Genomic DNA, 12,645 nt, shown 5'->3' with positions numbered 1-12,645 from the left:
GTTCTCTGGAGTGACAAATCGTGCTTCTCCATCTGGCTATCTGATGGACGAGTCTGGGTTTGGCGGTTGCCAGGAGAACGGTACTTGTCTGACTGCATTGTGCCAAGTGTAAAGTTTGGTGAAGGGGGGATTATGGTGTGGGGTTGTTTTTCATGAGCTGGGCTTGGCCCGTTAGTTCCAGTGAAAGGAACTCTGAATGCTTCAGCATACCAAGACATTTTGGACAATTCCATGCTCCCAACTTTGTGGGAACAGTTTGGAGCTGGCCCCTTCCTCTTCCAACACGACTGTGCACCAGTGCACAAAGCAAGGTCCATAAAGACATGGATGACAGAGTCTGGTGTGGATAAACTTGACTGGCCTGCACAGAGTCCTGACCTCAACCTGATAGAACACCTTTGGGATGAATTACAGTGGAGACTGAGAGCCAGGCCTTCCCGTCCAACATCAGTGTGTGACCCCACAAATGCGCTTCTGGAAGAATGGTCAAAAATTCCCATAAACACACTCCTAAACCTTGTGGACAGCCTTCCCAGAAGAGTTGAAGCTGTAATAGCTGCAAAGGGTGGGCTGACGTCATATTGAACCCTATGGATTAGGAATGGGATGTCACTTAAGTTCATATGCGAGTCAAGGCAGGTGAGCGAATATTTTGGCAATATAGTGTATATCTACCACGTTTTAGTCAGCCAGTATGATCATTTGGGTTACATGATCCCATACACGACAACATCCAAAATACTGGTACAAAGATTGTGGGACAAAAAACGTGATTGGGACGACTCCAATCTGCCCAGTGACCTTCTACAAGCCTGACTTATGTCCAAACTGCCTCATGATCATCGGGCCAATTTCAAAAGATATGTTTATCCTTTCCGAAACCCCATACCCAGCCTGCTGGACATTTTACACTGGCTTGAGTTTGAACTGCAGGTTCAGCCCACAGATAGAGTTAATATAGGTGAGATGAGGGACATGGTGCTTCAAAGACAGAGGTTCACTGGCCATGCAGACATGCTCTACAGGCAGCTGCCATGTTGCATTGTGCAGATTAGTCCATTACAGCTGTGAAAAAAAACAGAGAAACCCCTGGCAGGTCTCTGTACTGTCACTACTGTAACAATAAACAACACTTTCTTAATCAGTGTAGTAATTTTGCACAGTTAACTAGTCAATTGAAAACTGATCAAGATGAATAAGAGATGCTAGTGTGAAAGAAAACATCAGGCAGCCCAGTGCAGATTAAAAGCCACATGAACAGGTTGCATGGGAAAGCACCTAACAGCCCTGCATTATATAAACAGCAGGTTTGTGGCAGCAAAGGATTTTAAAGTTCAACAGAAGAATCAAACACCATACAACTGGATCATCCTGTAGGTGGCAGTGAAGTTCTCTTGAAACTCAGCATGGCAAATGTACTTTGGTGACCTAAGCCATTCTGGACGATGGTTCAGAGCATACCATCTTACTTCACGATGCAGCACAGCAACTCAAACTCAGGGGGCATCCAGAGAATCTCTCCTTGAGAACAGTCAGACATGACACAAGTCATTTCAGGTGCCAAGGTGTCCTTCACTCCTTTCCCTGCCTTCCAGCCCAATGAGAGATTCAAGATAAGCGCTACATTCACTGCAGAACATTTAGGTCAAACATTCACATCCAGTGCCAGCTCTACAGGAGAAATTCAAGCATTTCAAAGTTCTGCCTCTTAATAGCCACTTTCAGGTGCAGTTACTGTTACTCATTGGCTCTGATCAATTCTACTTGATTACCCCTATAGAGCCAGTGTGCTTCGGACCTCGAGGTGGTCCAGCTGGTGTTAAAATTAGGTTAGGCTGAACACTGCAAGGGCCTGCAAATGTAGTTCAGTACAGACTACCAGCACAGCAATGTCTCTTCACATCCGTTGCCTCCCCTGCATCAGAGCTACTGCAACATGTTGAAAGACAGTTGGATACTACACCTCTTTTGTGCCAAAAGAAGGCAGTCCTCCAGCTCAGATGTTTGGAAAGATGTCTTAGCAAACATCTAGAGTTGGCCAAAGCATACAACCAAGGGATTGAAAGCCTGGAGCAATCTGGTTATGCAGTCAAACTCACAGCTAAGGTTGTAGACCAAACCCCAGAATCTTGGTACATACATCAACCTATGGTACACTATAATGTTAAAAACAGAGTAGTGTACAATTGTTCCTTCCAGTTTGAGGGCCGCAATCTCAATAAGGGCCCACTCTCACTTCCACATTGGTAAGTGTACTATTCTGCTTCAGAGAGCATACAGTGGCTATCACAAGTGATATCAAGGGCATGTTTCATCAGTTTTGTCAACCAGAAGATAAGCCACTGTTCAGATTTCTGAGCAGAACACATGCAATGTGAGAACCCAGTAAATGTGAATGAGTGCCAAGTGCTGCCCTTTATAACTACATGCAGCCCATGCTGTGCCACCTTTATTGTGTATATATACCTGTCACCATGCCCACCCAAATGAAGATGCACATGTGTCTGTAGAAAGACATTTCTATGTTGACAATTTCCTTCAGTTGTCCTTCCTACAGACAAAGCCACTGAACTGGTAACTAAACTATAAGCTCTTCTCTCTTCAGGTGGGTTTAAGCTAAGACAGTGGGCCAGTTACATTCCCTCTGTTGTGGCCCACATTCCAGTGGAAGCCAGATCTGGAAAAAAAAAACAAAAAAAAACCTGTGGCTCTTTGAAAAGCACCCTGGGACTACATTGGTTTTGTTGAACAGACAAATGAGGTACTGTATATCTATCACATTTTAGCCAGCCAGTATGGCTCTTGGATTACATGATCCCATACACAACAACAGCCAAAATACTGACACAAAGATTATAAACACACTTTGTAGTGCAAGACAGTTTTACCGTTTACTGCACTTTGTTATTCTTATCGTTATATCTCTACAGGGGCTAATGAATCGGAAGTCTTGCACATTTACAGAAAACAGCTTATTTCCACATTGAAAAATAGGGTGGATATTATAATCTGATTTTGTTTCAGTACGTTTATTCATTCTACATAAATTTGCTTCTTGTGTTCTGTAGGGGGCGGCAGTGCTCTTTTGCAGCCCATAGTTTTGGGTTTAGTGACTGGTGCGAGCATTTACTAAACCCAGTGTCTGCTGCATCTACATGACTAATTCGCTGTGTTCCAGATTAACTTTTAAAAAACCTTTTTCTGAATATGTTAACATTGTCACTAATAGTCTAAACTCTTAACAAGATTACACAGTACTGATAACACTGTTTGACTAAAGCTGTCTCTATGACTATAGCCAAAATTCATTTCAGCCAAGCAATGATGTGTTACTTAACAACTGTATTTTAACCTTAATCACTGTGTAGATGTTGAACATTACAATCTTAAATATAAAGGTGCTTCACGATGCCATAGAAGAACCTTTTTATCTAAATGGTTCCATAAAGAATTCTTTGTGAAGGTTCTTTGTGGCAAAAGAAGGTTCTTCAGATTATAAAAAGGCAAGAAAGAGATGGTTCTTTAAAAAAGCTTTGACTGAATGGTTCTTTGTGGAACCAAAATTGGTTCTTCTATGGCAACGTCGTGAAGAACCTTTCAAAGGACCTTCATTTAAGAGTGTATATAAATTAAAAGTCTTAAGTAAAGTATTTAAAAATTTTGTCATGGAATTATTGTTTTCCTGTATTAATGTTTTGGTTCTCTAATACATGTGAGGCATTTTGAAATCTACTCTGAAACATGTGAGATAACTGTGAGATTACTTCAGTGGAAGACTCAATTTTCTTTCCATTTAAACTCTGCTGTCAAGAAGAAAAAATTGGGAGGTGACTTTTCTTTAATGTGGGCACACAAAATTGTGAAAGCTTAGTTTTTTTTTCATACAGAGCTAATGCTTTGCAGAAAATAGCATGTTTTATACTTTTGTAAAGTAAAGTAATATCAATGTTGATATTTATTTAGAAGCAAATAATTAAATAACTGCATTTATGATATGTGTTTATTATTGTTGTTGTTGTTGTTCTTAGATTAAGTCAGATTAGGTTTTGAGCAGTTATAGGATAGACTATAAGAAATATGTTGCTTAACTCAAAAACAATAACTAACTAATGACAATATTAAAACCAGTTTCTTCTGGTCTTGCTCGTCCCATAAATTATAATTATATATGAGTATATTTAGCATGTGAACATGCACTATTGCTAACTAATAGTTATCTATAACTATCTATCTATAAGTTTTTTCAACAAAACATCATTTGTGTAAATTGATTTTTTTCTTGTTCAACCGCTCCCTACTGCAGGCTTATTTAGGAACAGAATACTTGGAACTGTGAGCAGGATGGCTTATTTCAAGTGTCAATGATAAAAATACCAAGATTATTCCTTGTGGTTAGATTGTGATAATAACACCTAAGTAAATTATTTTTGTGGTTGTTGTTGTTGTTAGGTGGGGTAGTGCCAGTATGTTGGATGTCTCTATTCATTGTATACATCTGCATACCTAAAGAACACCAGAATGATCAGTGGAGAATATATAAATACAAAATTAAATATTAATAATTAAATATAAATTGAGAATTACGAGAATTAAAACAGAAACAGAACAAAACAAAACAAAAAGGTAATTTAAAAAACAAGAAGATTTAATTCAGTAATCAGCATAGTACTGCTTAAATCAGATTGGCAGGGGTGGCATGCTTTGGCCACGCCATCTGTCTGATTAATCAACTTTACCTCTTATTTACACACCGTTTTTATTAATAGAAAATCCTGAGCAGATGACTTGCAGTTTTATTGGGAAATGTTTTCTAAACAAAGTATGTTTAAATATTAACAGTTTCCAGTACATCAGTCACAATTTTAAATCTCAAGCTCTTACTATTGATTTTTCAATTTTTCACATCAGGTTTTCCTTAGTAAGGTCTACATTATAAGATTAAGATTATACACAAATAATTAATTTTCATATAATTAAAGTCTCAAACTAGATACACTTTACTTAAAATATTAAATGCAGTTATTGTTAAAATTATAGATATTACAGCATGTTCTGTAATTACCATCATTTACTATGTTTTCATTTGTGTTTCAGGGTATGTAATTTAAGAAGTCCCAAGAATCTCAACAGAATTAATGTAATCTGTTTTGGAAATTGTTAATCGTCTGAAGCCAGATTTACTATAACGGTAACACTGATCTTTGATAGTCTGATTGATTTATCCTCTGCATTTAATCTCAATGTGTTTGCAGTTTGTGTTCCTGAATAGATCATGCACATGCCAGTGGAAGATCAGAGATCAGGGTCACACACGGGTCAGCTGTGTTGGATAAACATGACATGCAGAGTTGAGTTTAGAAGTAAGTCTTTAGCTTTGGCTTAAGAGGATTAAATGTCACTTAAATAGTCTTTTTAAAAAATGTAACTAGTTTTGATTACAGCTACTGACAGTTGAATAACCATTTAAATATCTATTAATATTAAAATAATACCATTTACCACTATTTAAATATATATTTTTTTAAATATCCAGAATTTCCACCCGATTTCCAGTTCGTCCAGTTCCAGTTCAAAAGTTTGTATACTTGTTTATTAACATACAACAGTGTCAGTAAAGAGCTTGAGATATTAATGAAGAAAACAGCGAACACAATGAAGCTGTCATTTGAAGCTGTAACTTTGCAAAAAGTGCATTTTTATTGTGTTTGCATATAAACATTAAATGCTAATATACAATATATAAAACAACTTGGAAATTAGCCATTGCATGACAAATAAGTAGACCTACTTACTTTCTTTTGTTTATTATTAAAAAAAAACTTTTAATAAAAAAGGCCTTTTATTCTATTTCTGTTTTCTATTCTTTATATTTGTTTAAAATCTAGACTAACTGGGACTTGTTGTAGCACTTACATTTTTCATTGCTTATTATTATTATCACTATTGTGCAGATAGGTCATATTTCAGTGTTCGACAGTGGCATTATTTGATTAACTTTTTTTTTTTTCAGATCAATTTGATTTACAAAATAAACACTAATAGGGTACAACACGGCTAATGGTGCCCCAGGCTAAAATCTTTTGATATTATTTTCCAAAACATCCACTTTTCAAGATACAGTCAAGCCCAAAATTATTTATACCCCTGTTAAATTCTGACTTAAAGTTACTTTTATTCAACCAGTGTTTTTTTTTTTTAATTAGAAATGACACAGACAGTTCCCAGAAGATAATAAGACGATGTACAAGAGGCATCATTGTGGAAAAAATGATTACTCATCGTGCGTTTTGGGCAGGCACGTGCAGGGTTTTGGGGGGGGGGGGTTTGAAACAAATATTTAAACAGAAATACAGACTGACCACGCAATGCAAGTGAATTAATAACCTCTCCGGATATCTTAGGAACAAAACATGAAGTAAGTTGCACTGTCTTTCTTCAGACTGATGGCATCCATTGTACGAATAAATGTTCGCCACATTTCCGTTCTCATCCATGTGATATGCTTTTAGCAATCTCCCATGTACACGCACGCAGCATCGATTAGATAATGAGCAGTTTTTTACCTTAACTGTAGCGTTTTCGCTAGATTTTAAAAGAATGTGCTCGCATTGAGAGATCGGAGAAATAGCGCTACCGGAAATGCTTCAGGACCGGACATGCGCAGTAGGGCTCCAACGCGCTTGTTATTGTTTACGTCTTTGAAATGGTCTATAAGAAGAGACTTAATTATAATTTAGGAGGTCTTTCATTTGGGGACGGAAAGATGAGAATCGCAATAGGGCTGGGTTAAACTTCTATAAATGCTTTACCAAATCCAAATAGTTCTAGTGTACGAAAAATAAATTTGTGTTCTATGGAGTCGAAAGCTTTATGAAAGTCAAGAAAGAGAATGAGACCTTCTGAGTGAATTAAATCTGAATAATCCAGCAAGTCCAAAACTAATCTTATGTTGTTAGATATGTGACGGCCTTTCATAAAACCAGACTGAAATTCTGAAATAATTTTGTCTAAACTATAACTTAATCTTTTAGCATATACAGAGGCTAATATTTTGTAGTCTAATGTTAACAAAGTAATGGGTCTCCAATTATCGATTACTAAAGGATCCTTGTCTGGTTTAGGAATAAGAGAAATCACTCCCTGTTTCATAGTAGCGGTCATTTCTCCCTGACTGATGCATTCCTCATACATGCGAAATAAAGGCCATTTAATAAACTCCCAAAAGTGAAGATAAAACTCAACCGAAAGCCCATCGACCCCAGGGGATTTACCTTTTTTCATTTTTTTGTAAAGCTTGCTTGATTTTATCAATTGCTAAAGGAGAATCACAAATTTGACTAAACTCTAAATCGATAACTTTAATATGTTTTTTAATTAAATCAATAAAATTCTCACAATTATTATAGTTGAAATTAGAGGTATAAAGAGTGCTATAAAATTTAGCAACAAAATCTGATATTACTTTTTGGTCTTTGGAAATGACTCCATCAACATTAAGAGCGGAAAGAGCTTTCCTCTGACCATTTCTTTTTTCCAAGGCAAAAAAATAGCTGGAATTTCTTTCCCCCTCCTCCAGCCATTTCGCACGAGATCTTGTATATGCACCTTTTGCCAAATCTAAATAGGCTTCATCAAGCTTCAAATGTAACCTTTTTATTTCTAAATTTTTCTCTTCTGTAAATATATGTTTAGATAGTAATGCATTAAGCTTGTTAACTAGTTCTGAATCAGTTTGATGTTTAATCTCTTTAATTTCTTTACTTCTTTTAACTGCTATATGTCTAGTTTTATATTTGAAGAATTCCCATGTTTTTTTAGGATCTCCATTTAAGTCAGTAAATAATTCTTTGATAAGTTTGATGATACTGTCATTCAATTTTTTGTCTTTTAACAAGGTATTATTAAGTTTCCAATAGCCCCTGAGTCTCGGGTTATCGTGGCTGTCACTCATCTTTATACAGACTAATTTGTGATCTGATAAGGGGGCAATGGTATGAGAGATATCTTTTACATAGCTTAGCATAGAAGATGAAATTAAAAAAAAGTCAATCCTAGATCTAAGGGACAGGGTTTTATTTGACCATGTAAAATCTTTCTTATCAGGGTTAAAGAACCGCCATGCATCAGTCAAGGAGAGATCCACGCAAAGAGAAAAAATTAAATCACTATTCATTCCACTGTCAAGTCTAGGGGGGTATCTATCCAGACAATCATCCATACATTCGTTAAAGTCTCCTCCCAAAATAAAATAAGCTTCACTATATTTTCTATTTATCTTTCTTAATTTATCCACTAGATGAGAAAACATTACTCTGTTAGATGCACAAGAGTTGTGACCATATACACAGCAAGCTATGAGGGTGGCATTATCTTGTTTGATTACTACAATAACCCATCTGCCTTCATCAGAACTCAAAGTTTCTAAAACCGTCCCTTTAAAACAGTGTAACATAATAGCAGTGCCAGCCGAGATTGCTGCCATGACTAAAGAAGACTGAGTTTCCCCATTGATTCCTCCAAAACCTAACATCCGTTTCCCCTGAGTGAATTTCTTGAAGAAAGATAAGATCAGCTGCACTTCTTTTACAAAATAAAAAAATAGCTTTTCTTTTCAAATTGTCCCGCAAACCTCGAACATTCAACGTTACAACCGATAAAGATTTGAACTTGAACTCTATAAGAGAAAACACCTAACAATGTATACAAAAATAACAAAGAATTTGCTTTCTTTAGCTTTACCTTAAATGTAGAAAGGGAGAGGTGGTTAATAACCTATAAAATATATTGGTTTCAAGGTGATTAACAAAAAATAAATAATAGCCATCAACAAGGATCAAACATAATATTTCCCACAAGGAAGATTAAACATAATACCTTCCACGTAACACACAACTTAAAATGAGTTATTACGTTTCTGTTGTTAGCCGCTTACAGGTCTTTAAACATTGCGTGAGAGATGCTTATAGCTAGTGTAGTCACTCGCTTAGCTTAGGTAACATCTGAATAGAAGACTTGCTTCCCATCAGTCAAGGCAAAAGAGCTGCGGAAGTTTGTTCTCTTGCCCTCCTCCCGTGCCTTCTTCACGAGAGGCCATAGCTTGTCCCGCGCTGCTCTATCGTCGGGAGAAAGAGGCTCCGAAAGACGCAGTCTGTTATCATTTAGAAATTTGCATCCTTTTGCAGCGCCCCTAATAAGGTCACGAATACGGCGCAATGAAAAGAGGATTATGATCGATCTGGCCTTCCCATCCGCACGTTTCGGTCCCAGACGGTGAGCAACATCAACACTGTCCTGGATCCCATCTCCGATTCCAGGAGCGATCTTCTGTAGTATGTTAAGAACCACACTTCGGACATCCTCCCCTTCTTTTTCCGCAACGCCGTGCAACTTTAGACACCATCTCCAACTGTAACGTCTACATTCCTGTATGTTTGCTTTCAGTGATTTGTTTTCCTTTCTCAAAGCATGGACCTCTGATTCCAGATGATCAAGAGCCTCTTTATGAACGCCAACATCCACAGTCAGCTGTTGCACCGTCGCTGTTAGGCTCTTAATTTGTTTGGAGGTTGCCTCGGTGGTAATTTCAATCGCCGAAATCTTTTGAAAAGTTTTGTCGTGCTTTAAGGTGAGCTCGCGTATTGCGGCCAGGACATCCTCATTACTGCTTCCTCTAGATTCCACGCGTTTTGATTTTTTCGCCGCAGGCTTCTGAGGAGTGTCCGAAAGGGCAGCGACAACAACCTCATTATCAAATTCAGGACATGTATCAAACCATTGTGACTTCATTTCTTGCTGAAACTTCGGTGCCGTGCTACTAGAGGCCGATGCTGAATCCACAAACAGATCAGCATCCGACGCGTTAGATGCCATGTCAAAACACGCTTGTTTAACTTTCTTTTTTCCTCTTTTTCCCATACAAAAGGATGTCGAAGGGGAGTTATATTACTTTTTTACGTATTATGTCCACGTTATCACCAGTCTAAGCAATTGGTTATATCACCACTTCACCTTTATTTCCCTGAGGAACAAACACACAACCACCTACATCGCCGCCATCTTGGCCCCCTATATGAATGTATCTGAATGGGCCCGACTGTCCTCAGAAACGTGTTGTTGGCATTTTCATTTCATGTCTGATAAAACAGCGTTAATGCTGCTTTGTGTACAGCCATTCCTATGGAAACCGTAGTATTTCAGCGCTCCTAAAGCGCCCCCTCGTGACAGAGAATCAATTTTTACTTCCAATTTTTTTCAGCTCTTTATGGTCAAATTATTGCAATTATCGACCTACATTTTTATGCAGCAAACACATTGTTGTAAATGTGAAAGAAGTTCATTTGCCTTCTAAAAATCTAAACAATTAAGACGCTAATATTTATGTTTTAAATAAATATAATAAATGATAAGCTCGATTTATCCCTTTTAATGGTATAAAGGTGTATAAGATATTTTGTTTTTGTGTGAACCTGTATCTGAATTATAAATCATACCATTTTATGCCTTAATATCCTACCGTCTACAATCTTACAATACAATACATCAGGGGCAACATATATCTTCAATAGTGACCACACAGAGTTGAATATAACAGCTGTTATTTATTATTGTGTTTAACAGAGAGAAGAAAATCTTTAGGTTTGATAATTTAATACACAACAATTTCTAATCAAAATGAATAGGTCCAAAAAAAAATAATCTTTTAAACATTAAAATGGTCTTTTATGTTCTGTTTCTTTCTCAAAAATGCTTCACAGCACTGGCTGCTAGAAGCCTCTGTAATAATACGTATATCAGCAAGGAATGTGTCACAATATACAGTACAGTATTGCTGTACTGATGTTTTGAGCACAGCCCTATTTAGGGAGCCCCTTTTATAGTGATAAAAAATATTACTAATTCTATTGTTTGAGTCCTGAACTAAACATAAATGCAATTAAAACTTCGAATAATGCATTATTTGTCTTATTAATGACATTGTTACTTGTTACGTAAGTAACTGGATGCCTACAATGAGGTGATGGACCCGAGGGCCTCTTTAACCCTCTGGGGTCTGAGGTGTTTTGGGGCCCTGAAGAAGTTTTGACATGCCCTGACATTTGTGCTTTTTTCAGTATCTTAAAAACATATGAATGGTTAAAGTCAGATTACATTGTAATCAGCACATATTGGGCTACAATAATATGCAAGCAACATTAATGTGCATGTTTGTGTTTTTGAGAAAACTATGTTTATGCATGGTTATTGAAAATCTAAAGTTTTGAAGTCACTGAAATAAGGCCATGAAGCACATACAGGACATTTCTTTACAAGACTTTAGATAATTGGATGTCGTAGGCTAGAATTTTTTCAACCAAATGATGTGAAAATCATCTCGTTCACTCGTTCAGAGAAAACAATATATTGATTTAAATTTTATAAAACATGTTTTGTGATCGAAAGGGATTATTCATAGGTGTGGCAATGGCCCATGAATATTTAGCAATTCACACCTGAAAGACAAAAGGGCCCTCCCTAATGGCCCCATCAATGACTGACTTGAAACTGTGAGAAGATTCAGAGAATGGAGTTTTAGATTATTTTTATTTTATTTACTACACTGTATAAACAAAACATACATAATGAACGTCAAAGACACATTATTGAGCTCCCTCATCTAACCACACAGATGTGCACAGACTTTGTGGCATTTCTGAAAACTTCTTCTGAATTCTGTTCAACAAATGAAACAGGAAAAATCTTACCTGCTATTTTGCATACACAAAAAAAGTCAAAAACTTTTTTTACACTAGAATATCAGTGTAGTTGAACATCTCAAGTTTCTAGTGCTCTCACAGGAAAACAGTTTGAAGGGACTCAAGGGAAAGAGGGCAGGATTCACTTTTGAGCAGGTTTGAGATCACTACAAAAACAAAACAAATCAAAAATCATATCAGGATCATCTGTCAGAATACAGTCTATACTCTAGCATTTATACTAATGTAAAAAAGGACATGTAATATCTGAGAAACTAATAATTATCGTTTAGCACTATATTACTAACAAACGTGATGTAAACACACATTCAGTGTAAGCACTCATATTATATTATATATTATATTTCACCCTACTGTTGTACAATAAAATAAATAAATTAATAAGTATGATTGTACAGTCATAAAGATATCGTCATAAATGCATCTCACAGTCATAATCACATCGTTTTTCTAGAACATTATAAATATCCTGCCATTGTGTGAGATGCAATCAAACGTACTTCATAATGTTTCATTTGATTAAGTCAGGAATTTTAGTTTGGAATAAGTCTAACTAGTGAAATGTGTACATGTTTTGCCAAAGGAAACAACAGCGAAAGCTAGTAGGAAAATGAAAGTAATACTTACTCATGTAAATGTCTCCTCCTGCTGGGTTTGCGTCGCATCACGTCCTTCTTATGATCGTGGTAAATATAAGTCTAATTCCTCACAGCATATCTTAATTCAGGAACAAACTGTAACCAAGATGAACTTGAAGTCATGTTGCTTTGTTGTGGTGATGTGGGAGTTTCCTCGCATACAGATACTCCGGTCCTTGCCGCGCTTGTGGCACATGGCTAATTTGCATGGCAAAAGATTTCGCGATAGTGGGCGCGGTCACATTAGAGATAAT

Source organism: Garra rufa, chromosome 14 (genome assembly GCF_049309525.1).
Source record: "Garra rufa chromosome 14, GarRuf1.0, whole genome shotgun sequence".
NCBI classification, from domain to species: Eukaryota; Metazoa; Chordata; class Actinopteri; order Cypriniformes; family Cyprinidae; genus Garra; species Garra rufa.
This window is presented reverse-complemented; position numbering follows the sequence as displayed.